Source organism: Eutrema salsugineum, unplaced genomic scaffold, assembly GCF_000478725.1.
Source record: "Eutrema salsugineum unplaced genomic scaffold, Eutsalg1_0 scaffold_12, whole genome shotgun sequence".
In the NCBI taxonomy this organism is placed as follows: domain Eukaryota; kingdom Viridiplantae; phylum Streptophyta; class Magnoliopsida; order Brassicales; family Brassicaceae; genus Eutrema; species Eutrema salsugineum.
The window spans coordinates 2,911,834-2,923,901 of NW_006256895.1; the positions used below are offsets into that span (position 1 = coordinate 2,911,834).

A 12,068-nucleotide genomic window follows, 5' to 3' on the forward strand; every position below is an offset into this window, starting at 1 on the left:
AGCTTTCTCGGCCAAAAACACGTACCGCGGTCAAGTCTCTCGGCCAAAAATCCCGGGTGCAGATACATTTCCGAAATCGCGTCACCGGAAGCTCTTGCTGGCCGATTCAGCTTATAGGATCTTCAGCAAAGTTGGAGATAATTGACTCAAAAACCCATGACAGGTTGAATCAGGGCATTTGGAGCACTGAGCTGAACGATACGGTCACCGGAAGACAGACCTCTCTCGCATCCATTCCGGAGCAATCCGATACTCCTGAACGATCGCCTGTCCGGGGAACCTTCCGGTCCGATTCAGCTGTCGGAGGCTTCATCAAGGTTGGAGTAGATTAGATCACGGTTTCAGAACAAGTAGAATCATGGAATTCGGACGCGTGAGCAGAAAGTTAAGCTCGTCGGAAGAAACTCCTGTCTCGCTGCCGTTTTGGACCAAGCCGATGAGCTCCGAAGAACGCGAAGGACGGTGCACTTCCAGACCGTTTCCGGGGCCTTGATGAGAACCAGAGATATTTGAGTCCTCTTTCCAGAACGTCCAATATCATTCAATTCGGATCTATGATGAGGAAGATACGGTCTCCGGAATGGACACATGTCTAGACGCCTGTCTCTGATCGTGTAAATGCACTGCGAAGATGAGCCCTCCAGGAAGCCTTCCACTTCCCAAGCACCGAAGCTTCCTTCACCAAAGTTGTAGATATATGAGTGCTCTCGCCTCTGCAACCGGAATCACTCAATTCAAACAAGTATCTTATGAGTTACACTCTCCGGAATGCGAAGTGGTCTAGACAGCCCTGAATGATGCGAGCTAAGTGAAACATGACACGGTTTGAATGCCACGGTCTGGGACTTGACCGTGGCAACTTTTACACACCTTCGGAGATTGACACGATCTTCATGCCACGGTATACACTTGACCGTGGCAAACAAACACTTGGCTGGGTGGAACTTTACAAGCATTCGGGTTTTGACACGGTTTGAATGCCACGGTCTAGGACTTGACCATGGCAACTTTTACACACCTTCGGCTTTTGACACGACCACTTGCCACGGGGCTTGACCAAGAGCTACTAGACCGTGGCAATCCAAGAATTTCATCACCCAAACCCAGAAAAGAAGAGACACGGCCACTAGACATGGTGTAAATCAAGCCATGGCAACCTTGATCATGAAGAATCTGTCCAAGAACTTTGACACTATCAGTTTGCCACGGTCAGTTTGCCACGGTCTGTCCAAGCATCATCTGACCGTGGCAAACCACACCACTATCCATCAAAGCCGGGTCAGGACCCAGTTTGTCCTGGGCTGACCCGGTCCGCAAGAGACACTATATATGCTTTTTAGGGTTTTTTCCAAGACTTAAGCTTTGTTTTCTCTTGTTTCTCTTTCCCCTTTTGTTAAAAAAACGAGTTTGTTAAGAGATATCTCAAGAATTTAATCAATCTAAGTCTGTTTCTTATCATCTCATCTTCTTATCTTTGCTTCTAATCATGATTAACATCACCCCTTGCAAAAGAAATGGTGTGTTCATCATGATTAGTGAGTAGTCTTCTTTTAAGCTTCTAGGTGTGTAGATTAGGGTGCTTAGATGTTTGATTTGTGATGTTTAGGGTCTAGATTCTCATTTCATTTCCTTAGTTAGCTGCTCTTAATGCTAGATCTCTCATTATAAGCTTGATCTAGAACTTAGGCATTTCTCCACCCACAAGGTGTTTGATGAAATGTCTGAAAAAGCTAACTTAAGGGTTTATGCCTTTTTCATCATGGGAATGATTTGTTAAATGCATGAATGACATATTAGAACTGTTTCTTAATGCTCATTGATTCATATTTCACAAATGATGATTTGGTTTGAAAGTGGATTAGTGTAGAGATTAATGCCTTCATGAGAGGATTAGTCTAGATTAGAGTTCTAAGTTGAAATGTTTGAGATCATGTGATTGCTTGCTATGTCTTTCTGTATAAGATTCAGTCTTTCTTAGCTCTTATTTTGATGCACAAAGAGGCTGTCTGGTCATTTTAGACTTGGAACCTTATGCTTGTTGATTGTTTATTCATCTAATGGGAATTAGTCTTGAATTGGTAATTAACAAAGGGATTTTTGTCATGAGAATGAATTAATCTGATTTGGAAGTCTAGACTAAAGAATTGCAAGTGTTGCATTGTTTGCTTAGCATCATGAATTCACATTTAAAGCACCCTGATCAATGATCACATCTAGAGGTTTAGCTTTCTCTTTATTTGAATTTGAGTGTTTGTTTAGTTTATCTTGCTTTTTTAATTCTTAATTACTGTTTGTTCTTGTTTGCTTTATCTTTTTAGATCACCTTGTTACCAACTCATCTGCTTATTAGACTTGAATTAAGATAGATCCTCATAGTCTTAGTGTCTAGAATCTCTCCATTTGGATTGATACCTCAAGTGCTACAATGACATGAGTAGTTGAGGAATTGATCAAGGATTGAAAAATTCCTACTATCAAAGTGTTAGGTTTAGAGCGACAAGGGCAAGTCTCATTGAGTGTTAAGTTCCATCATCAAGGAGCTGAGAGATTTGGTGAGAACTAAGTGTGGGGGAATACTTGTTGGTGAGTGGAAAAAGGAGAGATGAGTGGAAATAAAAGGAGAATGGTGAGAACTAGGGGATAGAAAAAGAAAAGAAATCAGTCTTGGAGTTTTGAGTCAAAGAAAGTGAGCTCTAGTGTTTTGAAAAGAAAAAGTCTAGCCTCTAAATGAAAAGAAAAGAAAAGAAGCCCAAGAGCTCAAATGTTTTAAAAAGAAAGAAAAAGAGGCTAGAAGTTACAAAAGAAAGTGAAAAAGCTCTATGTAAAGTTTCAACTCCAAGACTTGAGTGTGAAAATGAAAAGTGAGTCCCCTAGTGAGAGGAAAATGAGTGTGGAAAGTGAGGTTCTTGAGAGGTTGAGCAAGTGAGAAAGCTTTGAGTAGAGTGTGGGGTGGGATGAGTCCTTGCCCTTGTATGCATAGGTTGCTTTTTACCTTTAGCATTCTGCCAAAGTTTGATCATTCATAGAGAGATCCCCTTGCTGCATTGAACCCACTCAGGCGCTGATGAGACCATTTTAGTCTCATTACCTCACCCTAGCCAAACTTTGCTTGTTTGAACATTGCATCATTTGATCCACTTGGTAAAGGGCTTAATGAATGTCAAAGAGTTGAGGAATAAGAGAACTTGTGGAGATTACTGTTGAGTTGATACATCAGAGTATGGTCTTGCATTGCATATTGAGCATGAAAATGAATTCTCTTAGTGGTCACTTTTCTCTTTCAAGAAAAAAAATGAGCTCCCAATGCATTCAACCTTTTCCTCTCATTTGTTCCTTTTTGCTTGAGGAAAAGCAAAGGATAAGTGTGGGGGAGTTGATATATTCATAAATTGCATCATTTAATGTACATATTCTAGTCCAAATCATGTCTCATTTGCATGCATTTTAGGTCTTTAAGCATTGTTTTAGGACTTAGGAGATTGCATTAGGTCCAAGAGAGTTTTGCATGGTTTGGAGTGTTAAACAGGTGCTTTTGGAGCCTATTTGGAGTGGAGGATGTGATTCAGATGAAGTAATGGAGTTGAAATGATCAAAAATGGTGAAAAGGAGCAATTTTGGGTTTCTCGGCAAAATGATGTACTGATGGCCGAAGATTCTCGGCCAAAATCCTTCCCGCGGGTAGCTTTCTCGGCCAAAAACACGTACCGCGATCAAGTGTCTCGGCCAAAATTCCCGGGTGCAGCTACATTTCGGAAATCGCGTCACCGGAAGATTTTTCCGGCCGATTCAGCTTATAGAGTCTTCAGAAAAGTTGGAGATACTTGAGTCACGAACCCAGGAGAGGTAAAATTAGGGCATTTGGAGCACTGAGCTGAAAGATACGGTCACCGGAAGACAGGCCTCTCTCGCATCCATTCCGGAGCAATCCGATACTCTTGAATGATCGCCTGTCCGGGGAACCTTCCGGTCCGATTCAGTTGTCAGGGGCTTCATCAAAGTTGGAGACGTTTGGATCCCGGTTCCAGAGCAAGTAAAATCATGGAATTCGGACACGTGAGCAGAGAGTTAAGCTCGTCGGAAGGTAGGCCTGTCTTGCTGCCGTTTTGGACCGACCCGATGAGCTCCGAGTAATGGGAAGGACGGTGCACTTCCAGACCGAATCAGTTTACGGGGACTTCATGAGAATCAGAGATATTTGAGTCCTATTTCCAGAATGTCATAGAAAATTCAATTCGGAACTATGAGCAGGAAGATACGGTCTATGGAACGGACACATGTCTAGACGCCTCTCTCTGATCGTGTAAATGCACTGCAAAGATGAGCCCTCCAAGAAGCCTTCCACTTCCCAAGCACCGAAGCTTCCTTCATCAAAGTTGGAGATATATGAGTCCTCTGTCCTCTGAAACTAGAATCACTCAATTCGGACAAGTATCGTAGACGTTACACTCTCCGGAATGCGAAGTGGTCCAAGCTGCTCTGAATGCTGCGAGAAAGCCTTGCGACTTGGTTAACTCGCAGGCCTGAAGACGAATGCCTGGAAATTGATGCTGCGAGTTGAGAAAAACCCTAGACATGTTATCTTCTCTCTTAGTTTCTCTCTAGTTTTCTTTCCTTTTTAGTGTAAAAACGTTTTTGATTAAGAGATATCTCAAGGATTTAATCAATCTAAGTCTGTTTCTTATCATCTCATTTCTGCTTCTAATCATGATTAACATCATCTCTTGCAAAAGATTAGATGTGTTCTTCATGATTAGTGAGTAGTCATCTTTTTAAACTTCTAGGTGTGTAGATTAGGGTGCTTAGATGTTTGATTTGTGATGTTTAGGGTTTAGATTCTCATTTCATTTCCTTAGTTAGCTGCTCCTAATGCCAGATTTCCTTGGGAAAGTGAAATCTGGGTTCATAGGCATTTCATGCACCAAAAGTGTTTGATGAAATGCCTGAAAGAGCTAACTTAAGGGTTTATGTTTTAAATGCCATGGGAATGTTTGTTTGAAGCATAAATGAATATTAGAACTGTTTCTTAATGCTCATTAGTTCATATTTCACAAATGAGAATTTGGTTTGAAAGTGGATTAGTGTAGAGATTAATGCCTTCATGAGAGGATTAGTCTAGATTAGATTTCTAAGTTGAAATGTTTGAGATCATGTGATTGCTTGTTATGTCTTTCTGTATAAGATTCAGTCTTCTTGGTTGAGAGATTGTTTGGTCACTTATTAGGCTTGATGCATTATGCTTGTTGATTGCTTGATTATATCTAATGGTTGTTAGACTTGATTAAGTGATTAGCAAAGAGATTATTGTCATGGGAATGAATTAATCTGATTAAGAAGCCTAGACTAAAGAGTAGCAAGTGTTGCATTATGTTCTTAGCATCATGAATCAATATCTAAAGCACCCTAATCAATGATCACATCTAGAGGTTTATCTTTTATCATTTGCTTAATCATCATCACTTTGTTTTGTTTGCTTGCTTTGTTTAGTTCATTCATAATACCTTGCTTGTTTCTTGTTTTATGTTTTCTTGTTGCTGGTTTCACCAAACTCATCTTTTATTCAGCTTGACTTAAGAACTTGTCACATAAACTAGTGCCTAGCAAACACACATTTGGATTGATACCCCTTATACTACTTTGACATAAGGGATTGATAACCCATCTAAGGCCTTAAAAACCTTAGTTATCACTAACTTATATATTTTGGCACGAATGCTCGTCGCAGCTGGGCGGGAAAACCCATATAAACAGTGCAACACATGCGAAGAGATTTCACTGCGGACTCAAAGCCAAAGGATATATGCTAATGTGATACATATACTAATGGGTGCGATCATACCAGCACTAATGCACCGGATCCCATCAGAACTCCGCAGTTAAGCGTGCTTGGGCGAGAGTAGTACTAGGATGGGTGACCTCCGGGAAGTCCTCGTGTTGCACCTTTTTTTGTTCCTCTTGATTCTATTATTTTTTTTTTTTTTTTGTCTTTTCATTTCAAAAACAAGGCATCTTCCGAAGGACGCTATTTCTAAACCGTGTGGAACCACGCCTCCTACAAAACCTTTTCGGAAAGCCCCTAGAGTGCTCTCGGGCTTGCCCAGGAGTCTAAAGTCCAATGGTGCGGTTTACGAGGCCAAAATTTGAGTTTTAGACCCTCTTCCGGGCGTTTTTCTAAAACATAAGCCCCGGTTTTAGTGTCGTCAAACGTGGTGTCCTAACTTATATATCTTGGCACGAATGCTCGTCGCAGCTGGGCGGGAAAACCCATATAAACAGTGCAACACACGCGAAGAGATTTCATTGCGGACTCAAAGCCAAAGGATATATGCTAATGCGATACATATACTGATGGGTGTGATCATACCAGCACTAATGCACCGAATCCCATCAGAACACCGCAGTTAAGCGTGCTTGGGCGAGAGTAGTACTAGGATGGGTGACCTCCCGGGAAGTCCTCGTGTTGCACCTTTTTTTGTTCCTCTTGATTCTTTTGTTTTTTTTTTTTTGTCTTTTCATTTGAAAAACAACGCATCTTCCGAACGACGCTATTTCTAGACCGTGTGGAACCAGGCCTCCTACAACAACTTTTCGGAAAGCCCCTAGAGTGCTCTCAGGCTTGCCCAAGAGTCTAAAGACCAAGGGTGCGGTTTACGAGGCCAAAATTTGAGTTTTAGACCCTCTTCTGGGCGTTTTTCTAAAACATAAGCCCCGGTTTTAGTGTCGTCAAACGTGGTGTCCTAACTTATATATCTTGGCACGAATGCTCGTCGCAGCTGGGCGGGAAAACCCATATAAACAGTGCAACACACGCGAAGAGATTTCATTGCGGACTCAAAGCCAAAGGATATATGCTAATGCGATACATATACTGATGGGTGTGATCATACCAGCACTAATGCACCGAATCCCATCAGAACACCGCAGTTAAGCGTGCTTGGGCGAGCGTAGTACTAGGATGGGTGGCCTCCCGGGAAGTCCTCGTGTTGCACCTTTTTTTGTTCCTCTTGATTCTTTTGTTTTTTTTTTTTTTTTGTCTTTTCATTTGAAAAACAACGCATCTTCCGAAGGACGCTATTTCTAGACCGTGTGGAACCAGGCCTCCTACAACAACTTTTCGGAAAGCCCCTAGAGTGCTCTCAGGCTTGCCCAAGAGTCTAAAGACCAAGGGTGCGGTTTACGAGGCCAAAATTTGAGTTTTAGACTCTCTTCTGGGCGTTTTTCTAAAACATAAGCCCCGGTTTTAGTGTCGTCAAACGTGGTGTCCTAACTTATATATCTTGGCACGAATGCTCGTCGCAGCTAGGCGGGAAGCCCATATAAACAGTGCAACACACGCGAAGAGATTTCATTGCGGACTCAAAGCCAAAGGATATATGCTAATGCGATACATATACTAACGGGTGCGATCATACCAGCACTAATGCACCGGATTCCATCAGAACCCCGCAGTTAAGCATGCTTGGGCGAGAGTAGTCCTAGGATGGGTGACCTCCCGAGAAGTCCTCGTGTTGCACCCCTTTTTTGTTCCTCTTCATTTCTTTGTTTTTTTTTTTTGGTCTTTTCATTTGAAAAAAACAATGCATCTTCCGAACGACGCTATTTCTAGACCGTGTGGAACCACGCCTCCTACAACAACTTTTCGGAAAGTCCCAAGAGTGCTCTCGGGCTTGCCCAACGGTCTAAAGACCATGGGTGTGGTTTACGAGGCGAAATTTTGAGTTTTAGACCCTCTTCCGGGCGTTTTTCTAAAACATAAGCCCCTGTTTTAGTGTCGTCAAACGTGGTGTCCTAACTTATATAACTTGGCACGAATGCTCGTCCCAGCTGGGCAGGAAAACCCATATAAACAGTGCAACACACGCGAAGAGATTTCATTGCAGACTCAAAGCCAAAGGATATATGCTAATGCGATACATATACTGATGGGTGCGATCATACCAGCACTAATGCACCGAATCCCATCAGAACACCGCAGTTAAGCGTGCTTGGGCGAGAGTAGTACTAGGATGGGTGACCTCCCGGGAAGTCCTCGTGTTGCACCTTTTTTTGTTCCTCTTGATTCTTTTGTTTTTTTTTTTTTTTTGTCTTTTCATTTCAAAAACAAGGCATCTTCCGAAGGACGCTATTTCTAAACCGTGTGGAACCACGCCTCCTACAAAACCTTTTCGGAAAGCCCCTAGAGTGCTCTCGGGCTTGCCCAAGAGTCTAAAGTCCAATGGTGCGGTTTACGAGGCCAAAATTTGAGTTTTAGACCCTCTTCCGGGCGTTTTTCTAAAACATAAGCCCCGGTTTTAGTGTCGTCAAACGTGGTGTCCTAACTTATATATCTGGTAGATAGGACTTTTTAGGTCTCAGGGCTATCAATCCCCTTTGTCGAAGTAGCACAAAGAGGTATCAATCCAGACAAGTCAATGATATGTTCATAATTTGCATCATTTAGGTTGCATAAATCATTCCAAATCATGTTTTATTTCATGTATTTTAGGTCCTTAGGGTTTGTTTTAGAACTTAGGAGATGCATTAGGTCCCAATGAGTCTTTGCATGTTTTGAGTGTCTATCAGGTGATTATGGAGCTGAAAAGATGAATCCAGGAGGTGGAATGGTGAGCAGAGCTTGAAAAAGTGGAAAACTTGAGTCTATGGAGGTTATCGGCCATTCTCGCTGGCCAGGAAGGTTTTACCGGCCATTTTCATGTACCGCGGGAAGCTTTACCGGCCATTTTCACGTACCGCGAATTAAGTATATCGGCCAAAATCTCCGGGTGCGAACGAGTCTCAGAAATCACCTGTCCGGGGAGCCTTCCGGTCCGATTCAGATGGCGGGTCCTTCATAGAAGTTGGAGAGCATTGAAGCACGGTCTCATAGCAATTGGAATCGTAGAATTCGGACGCGTGAGCAGAGAGATAAGCTCGTCGGAAGAAACCCCTGTCTCGCAGGTATTCCGGACCGAGCAGATCAGTTCTGAAGGATGCGAAGGACGGTGCACTTCCAGGCCGATTCAGCTTCCGGGTCCTTCATGAGAATCAGAGACATTTGAGTCTTCTTTCCAGAACGTCCAAGAGCATTCAATTCGGATCTATGAGCAGGAAGATACGGCCTCCGGAATGGACACATGTCTAGACGCCTCTCTCTGGTCGTATACATGCACTGCAAAGATGTGCCCTCCAGGAAGCCTTCCACCTCCCAAGCACTGAAACTTCCTTCACAAAAGTTGGAGATAAATGAGTCCTCTGTCTTCTGCAACCGAAATCATTCAATTCGGACAAGTATCACAGGAGTTACACTCTCCGGAATGCGAAGTGATCTAAGCTGCTCTGGATGCTGCGAGATGGTCTTGCGACTTGGTTAACCCGCAGGCCTGAAGATGAACGCCTGAATGCTGATGCTGCGAGTTGAAATGTGCGGGTAAACTATCACTGGAAGAGGTCTGGAGCTCCCGAGCAAGAGAAATGCTAAGTCCACAATCGTGCGACTTAGGCATGCGAGTCATCCGCGCCTGGATCTATGCCGCACGATCACTCGGAATTCACTCCGACTTGAGCCTGCGACCTAAGTGCAATAGAGACCAACCCGCACAGTTTCTACATCCCCCAGAAACCGGCTCAGCCCTGCGAGTTGGAGAGGAAGGAGACCATGCCGCAGAAACACTCGGAATTTACTCCAAGATGGTTGTGCGGCTCCAACAAGGCGATTCAAGCCTCACAAGACAAGTCTTCATCTACTGCGACTTAGGTGTGCGGCCTGGGACATACTGAACCGACCCGCAGCTTTTCCCACTTTATCCATTAAAGCCGGGTCAGGACCCGGTTTGTTCCGGGCTGACCCGGTTCGTTTTTAAGAAGGTATAAATACTTTTTAGGGTTTTTTTTTGGGGGAGAACTAAGTTTTATTCCCTTTGTCTCTTGCCTCTTTTGTGAAAAAGACTCCATTAAGAAGAGAAATATCTATTTTTGAGTGTTTGATCAAGAGAGTTTTAAGAGATCTGGGTGTTTAAAGCTGTTTACTTTTGAATCTATCATCTCTATCTCCATTTCTCATCATTAATCATGCTAATCTTCTCAACTTGCAAAGGTTTAAGAGAGATTAGTATGATTAGTGAGTAATCCCATATTAAGGTCTTAGATATGTAGATTAGGGTGCTTAAGTGGTAGATTAGCGAGCTTAGGGGTTAGATCATGCATATTCCATTCTCTACAACTTGTTCTCTATGCTAGATCCATACAAATCATATGTGGTCTAGATTCTGGGCATTTCATGCACCAAAAGTGTTTGATGAAATGCCTGAACCAAAGTTGTTAGAGGTTTAAGTGTTATTCATCATGGGAATGATTGTTTATATGCTTAAATGACAGATTAAACTGATTCTTAATGCTTGTTAACTCATGTTTCACTGATGATGATTGGGTTTGGAACTGATTTAGCATAGGAGTTAATGCCTTCATGAGAGGATTAACTTAGTTAGAGATGTTTATGTTAAATGGCTTGCTTGATCATATGATTCATTAGCTCATTAGTTTATCACTGAAGGCACCCTAATCCACTATCATGTCTAAGACCTTTCTTATCATCATTCATACATTCTCATCATTTGTCATTGTTTAGTTCTTGTTTAAGCATTTCATTAATCCTTAATCCTGTTTAAGTTTGTAGTTGTCTCTAGATTAATCAAAACCCACTCTTGTTTGCTTGAATTAAGAACTTGATCATATAGCTTAGTGTCTAACACCACATCTGGATTGATAAACCTCTTTGTGCTACATTGACAAGGGGATTGATAGCCCTGAGACCCTTAAAAGTCTTATCTAAACTGATTCTCCTTCATACCAAAAATGTCTTTTGAGAAGCATCGAATCAATCAGCAATAAGAGTCAGTTCAAAAATGTCATTTAAGAGAACAAACTATCACTCTCGCGATGAAAGACTCTTAAACCCATAACCGAGTGGTTCAGACATTTCTACAAACACTTTTGATGCAAGATATGTCTCAGATCTGAACCTCAAGTGATGTGCTTGGATCCAGCCTAGAGATCTCGTCGGTTAAGGAATGAAACATGCAAGACTAGACACCTAAACCCACTAATCTACCTTGAAAGCACCCTAATCTACTCATCTAAAGCCGCTTAAACGACTACTCACTAATCATAACGAGCTCATTAAGTCTTTTGCAAGACGTGTAGCTAGTCATGATGAGGAGTTTAATGATAGATGACAAAAGAAAATAAAGAAAGAACAAGATTTCTGATGCAAAAACGAGATATCAAATTAGAATCATCAAGTTTTACCAAAGAGGCAAGTTCTTAAAGCTAAAAACAGATAAGAGATCAGATCCTTAGGTTTTTAGTCTCAAAATGTATATATAGCAAAGGTAAAGTGTCGCGGGTCAGCCCGGAACAAACCGGGTACTGAACCGCGTTCTTGGGCTGATGGGTGAGTGCCACGGTGTGTCGGAGAGTGAAGCCGAGGTCTTCATGTCGAGGAGCGCACGTGAGTCCAGATCCAAATGAAGATCTCGTGAAGAACACGTCAAGAACATGCATGAACCCTAGTCTTTGATCCATCTTCACGTGTGTGTTTTTGAGCAGCTTTGTTCTTGATTCTGGACTTGTGACAATGGACCTCGGGATAAAATGCTGAGGCGCTTGGACGTCGAGGGGCTCGGGAGAACAGGGTCCGGCATGCACGCCGAGGTCGCTACACCGAGGTGCATGTTCAACACTTAGTCGTTTCCAGCTCCTTTCTTACGTGTGCATGCCTTGATCCCAACGTGCCGAGGTATCTGTACGAGGCCTAGCTCAGGATACTTCCAAAATATGAGCCTCGACTTGGCCGATGTCGAGGTAATGATGCCGAGCTCTGAAGAAACACTTAGCGCGTATCGCAACATATTTGGGCCCGTATCGACCATGTCGCCTTCCGGCGGCAGTAACTTTCGACCCACGACTCCGAATGCTCTGAGACCAGTTTCATAGTTAAAGTGACTCAATAAACTCGAACTTTGGTGAAGAAACCGTCGGAGCTTGGTAGTGGAAGTCTTCCTGGACTTCACATCTTGAACCGCATCGAAATCACC

At 42.7% G+C, this 12,068-nt stretch overlaps 5 non-coding genes across 5 annotated transcripts; all 5 read left to right on the forward strand.

The window, feature by feature from the left end:
• The first annotated feature begins 5,822 nt into the window (after positions 1 to 5,822).
• Positions 5,823 to 5,940, forward strand: LOC112089313. The gene has a single exon (XR_002900956.1). It is a non-coding gene; the product is annotated as a 5S ribosomal RNA (ribosomal RNA).
• Positions 5,941 to 6,347: 407 nt separating this feature from the next.
• LOC112089446 lies at positions 6,348 to 6,466 on the forward strand. The gene has a single exon (XR_002901084.1). It is a non-coding gene; the product is annotated as a 5S ribosomal RNA (ribosomal RNA).
• Positions 6,467 to 6,870: 404 nt separating this feature from the next.
• Positions 6,871 to 6,989, forward strand: LOC112089643. The gene has a single exon (XR_002901268.1). It is a non-coding gene; the product is annotated as a 5S ribosomal RNA (ribosomal RNA).
• A 406-nt stretch (positions 6,990 to 7,395) lies between these two features.
• On the forward strand, positions 7,396 to 7,514 carry LOC112089490. The gene has a single exon (XR_002901128.1). It is a non-coding gene; the product is annotated as a 5S ribosomal RNA (ribosomal RNA).
• A 407-nt stretch (positions 7,515 to 7,921) lies between these two features.
• Positions 7,922 to 8,040, forward strand: LOC112089401. Its single transcript, XR_002901039.1, has one exon. It is a non-coding gene; the product is annotated as a 5S ribosomal RNA (ribosomal RNA).
• The last annotated feature ends 4,028 nt before the right edge of the window (positions 8,041 to 12,068 follow it).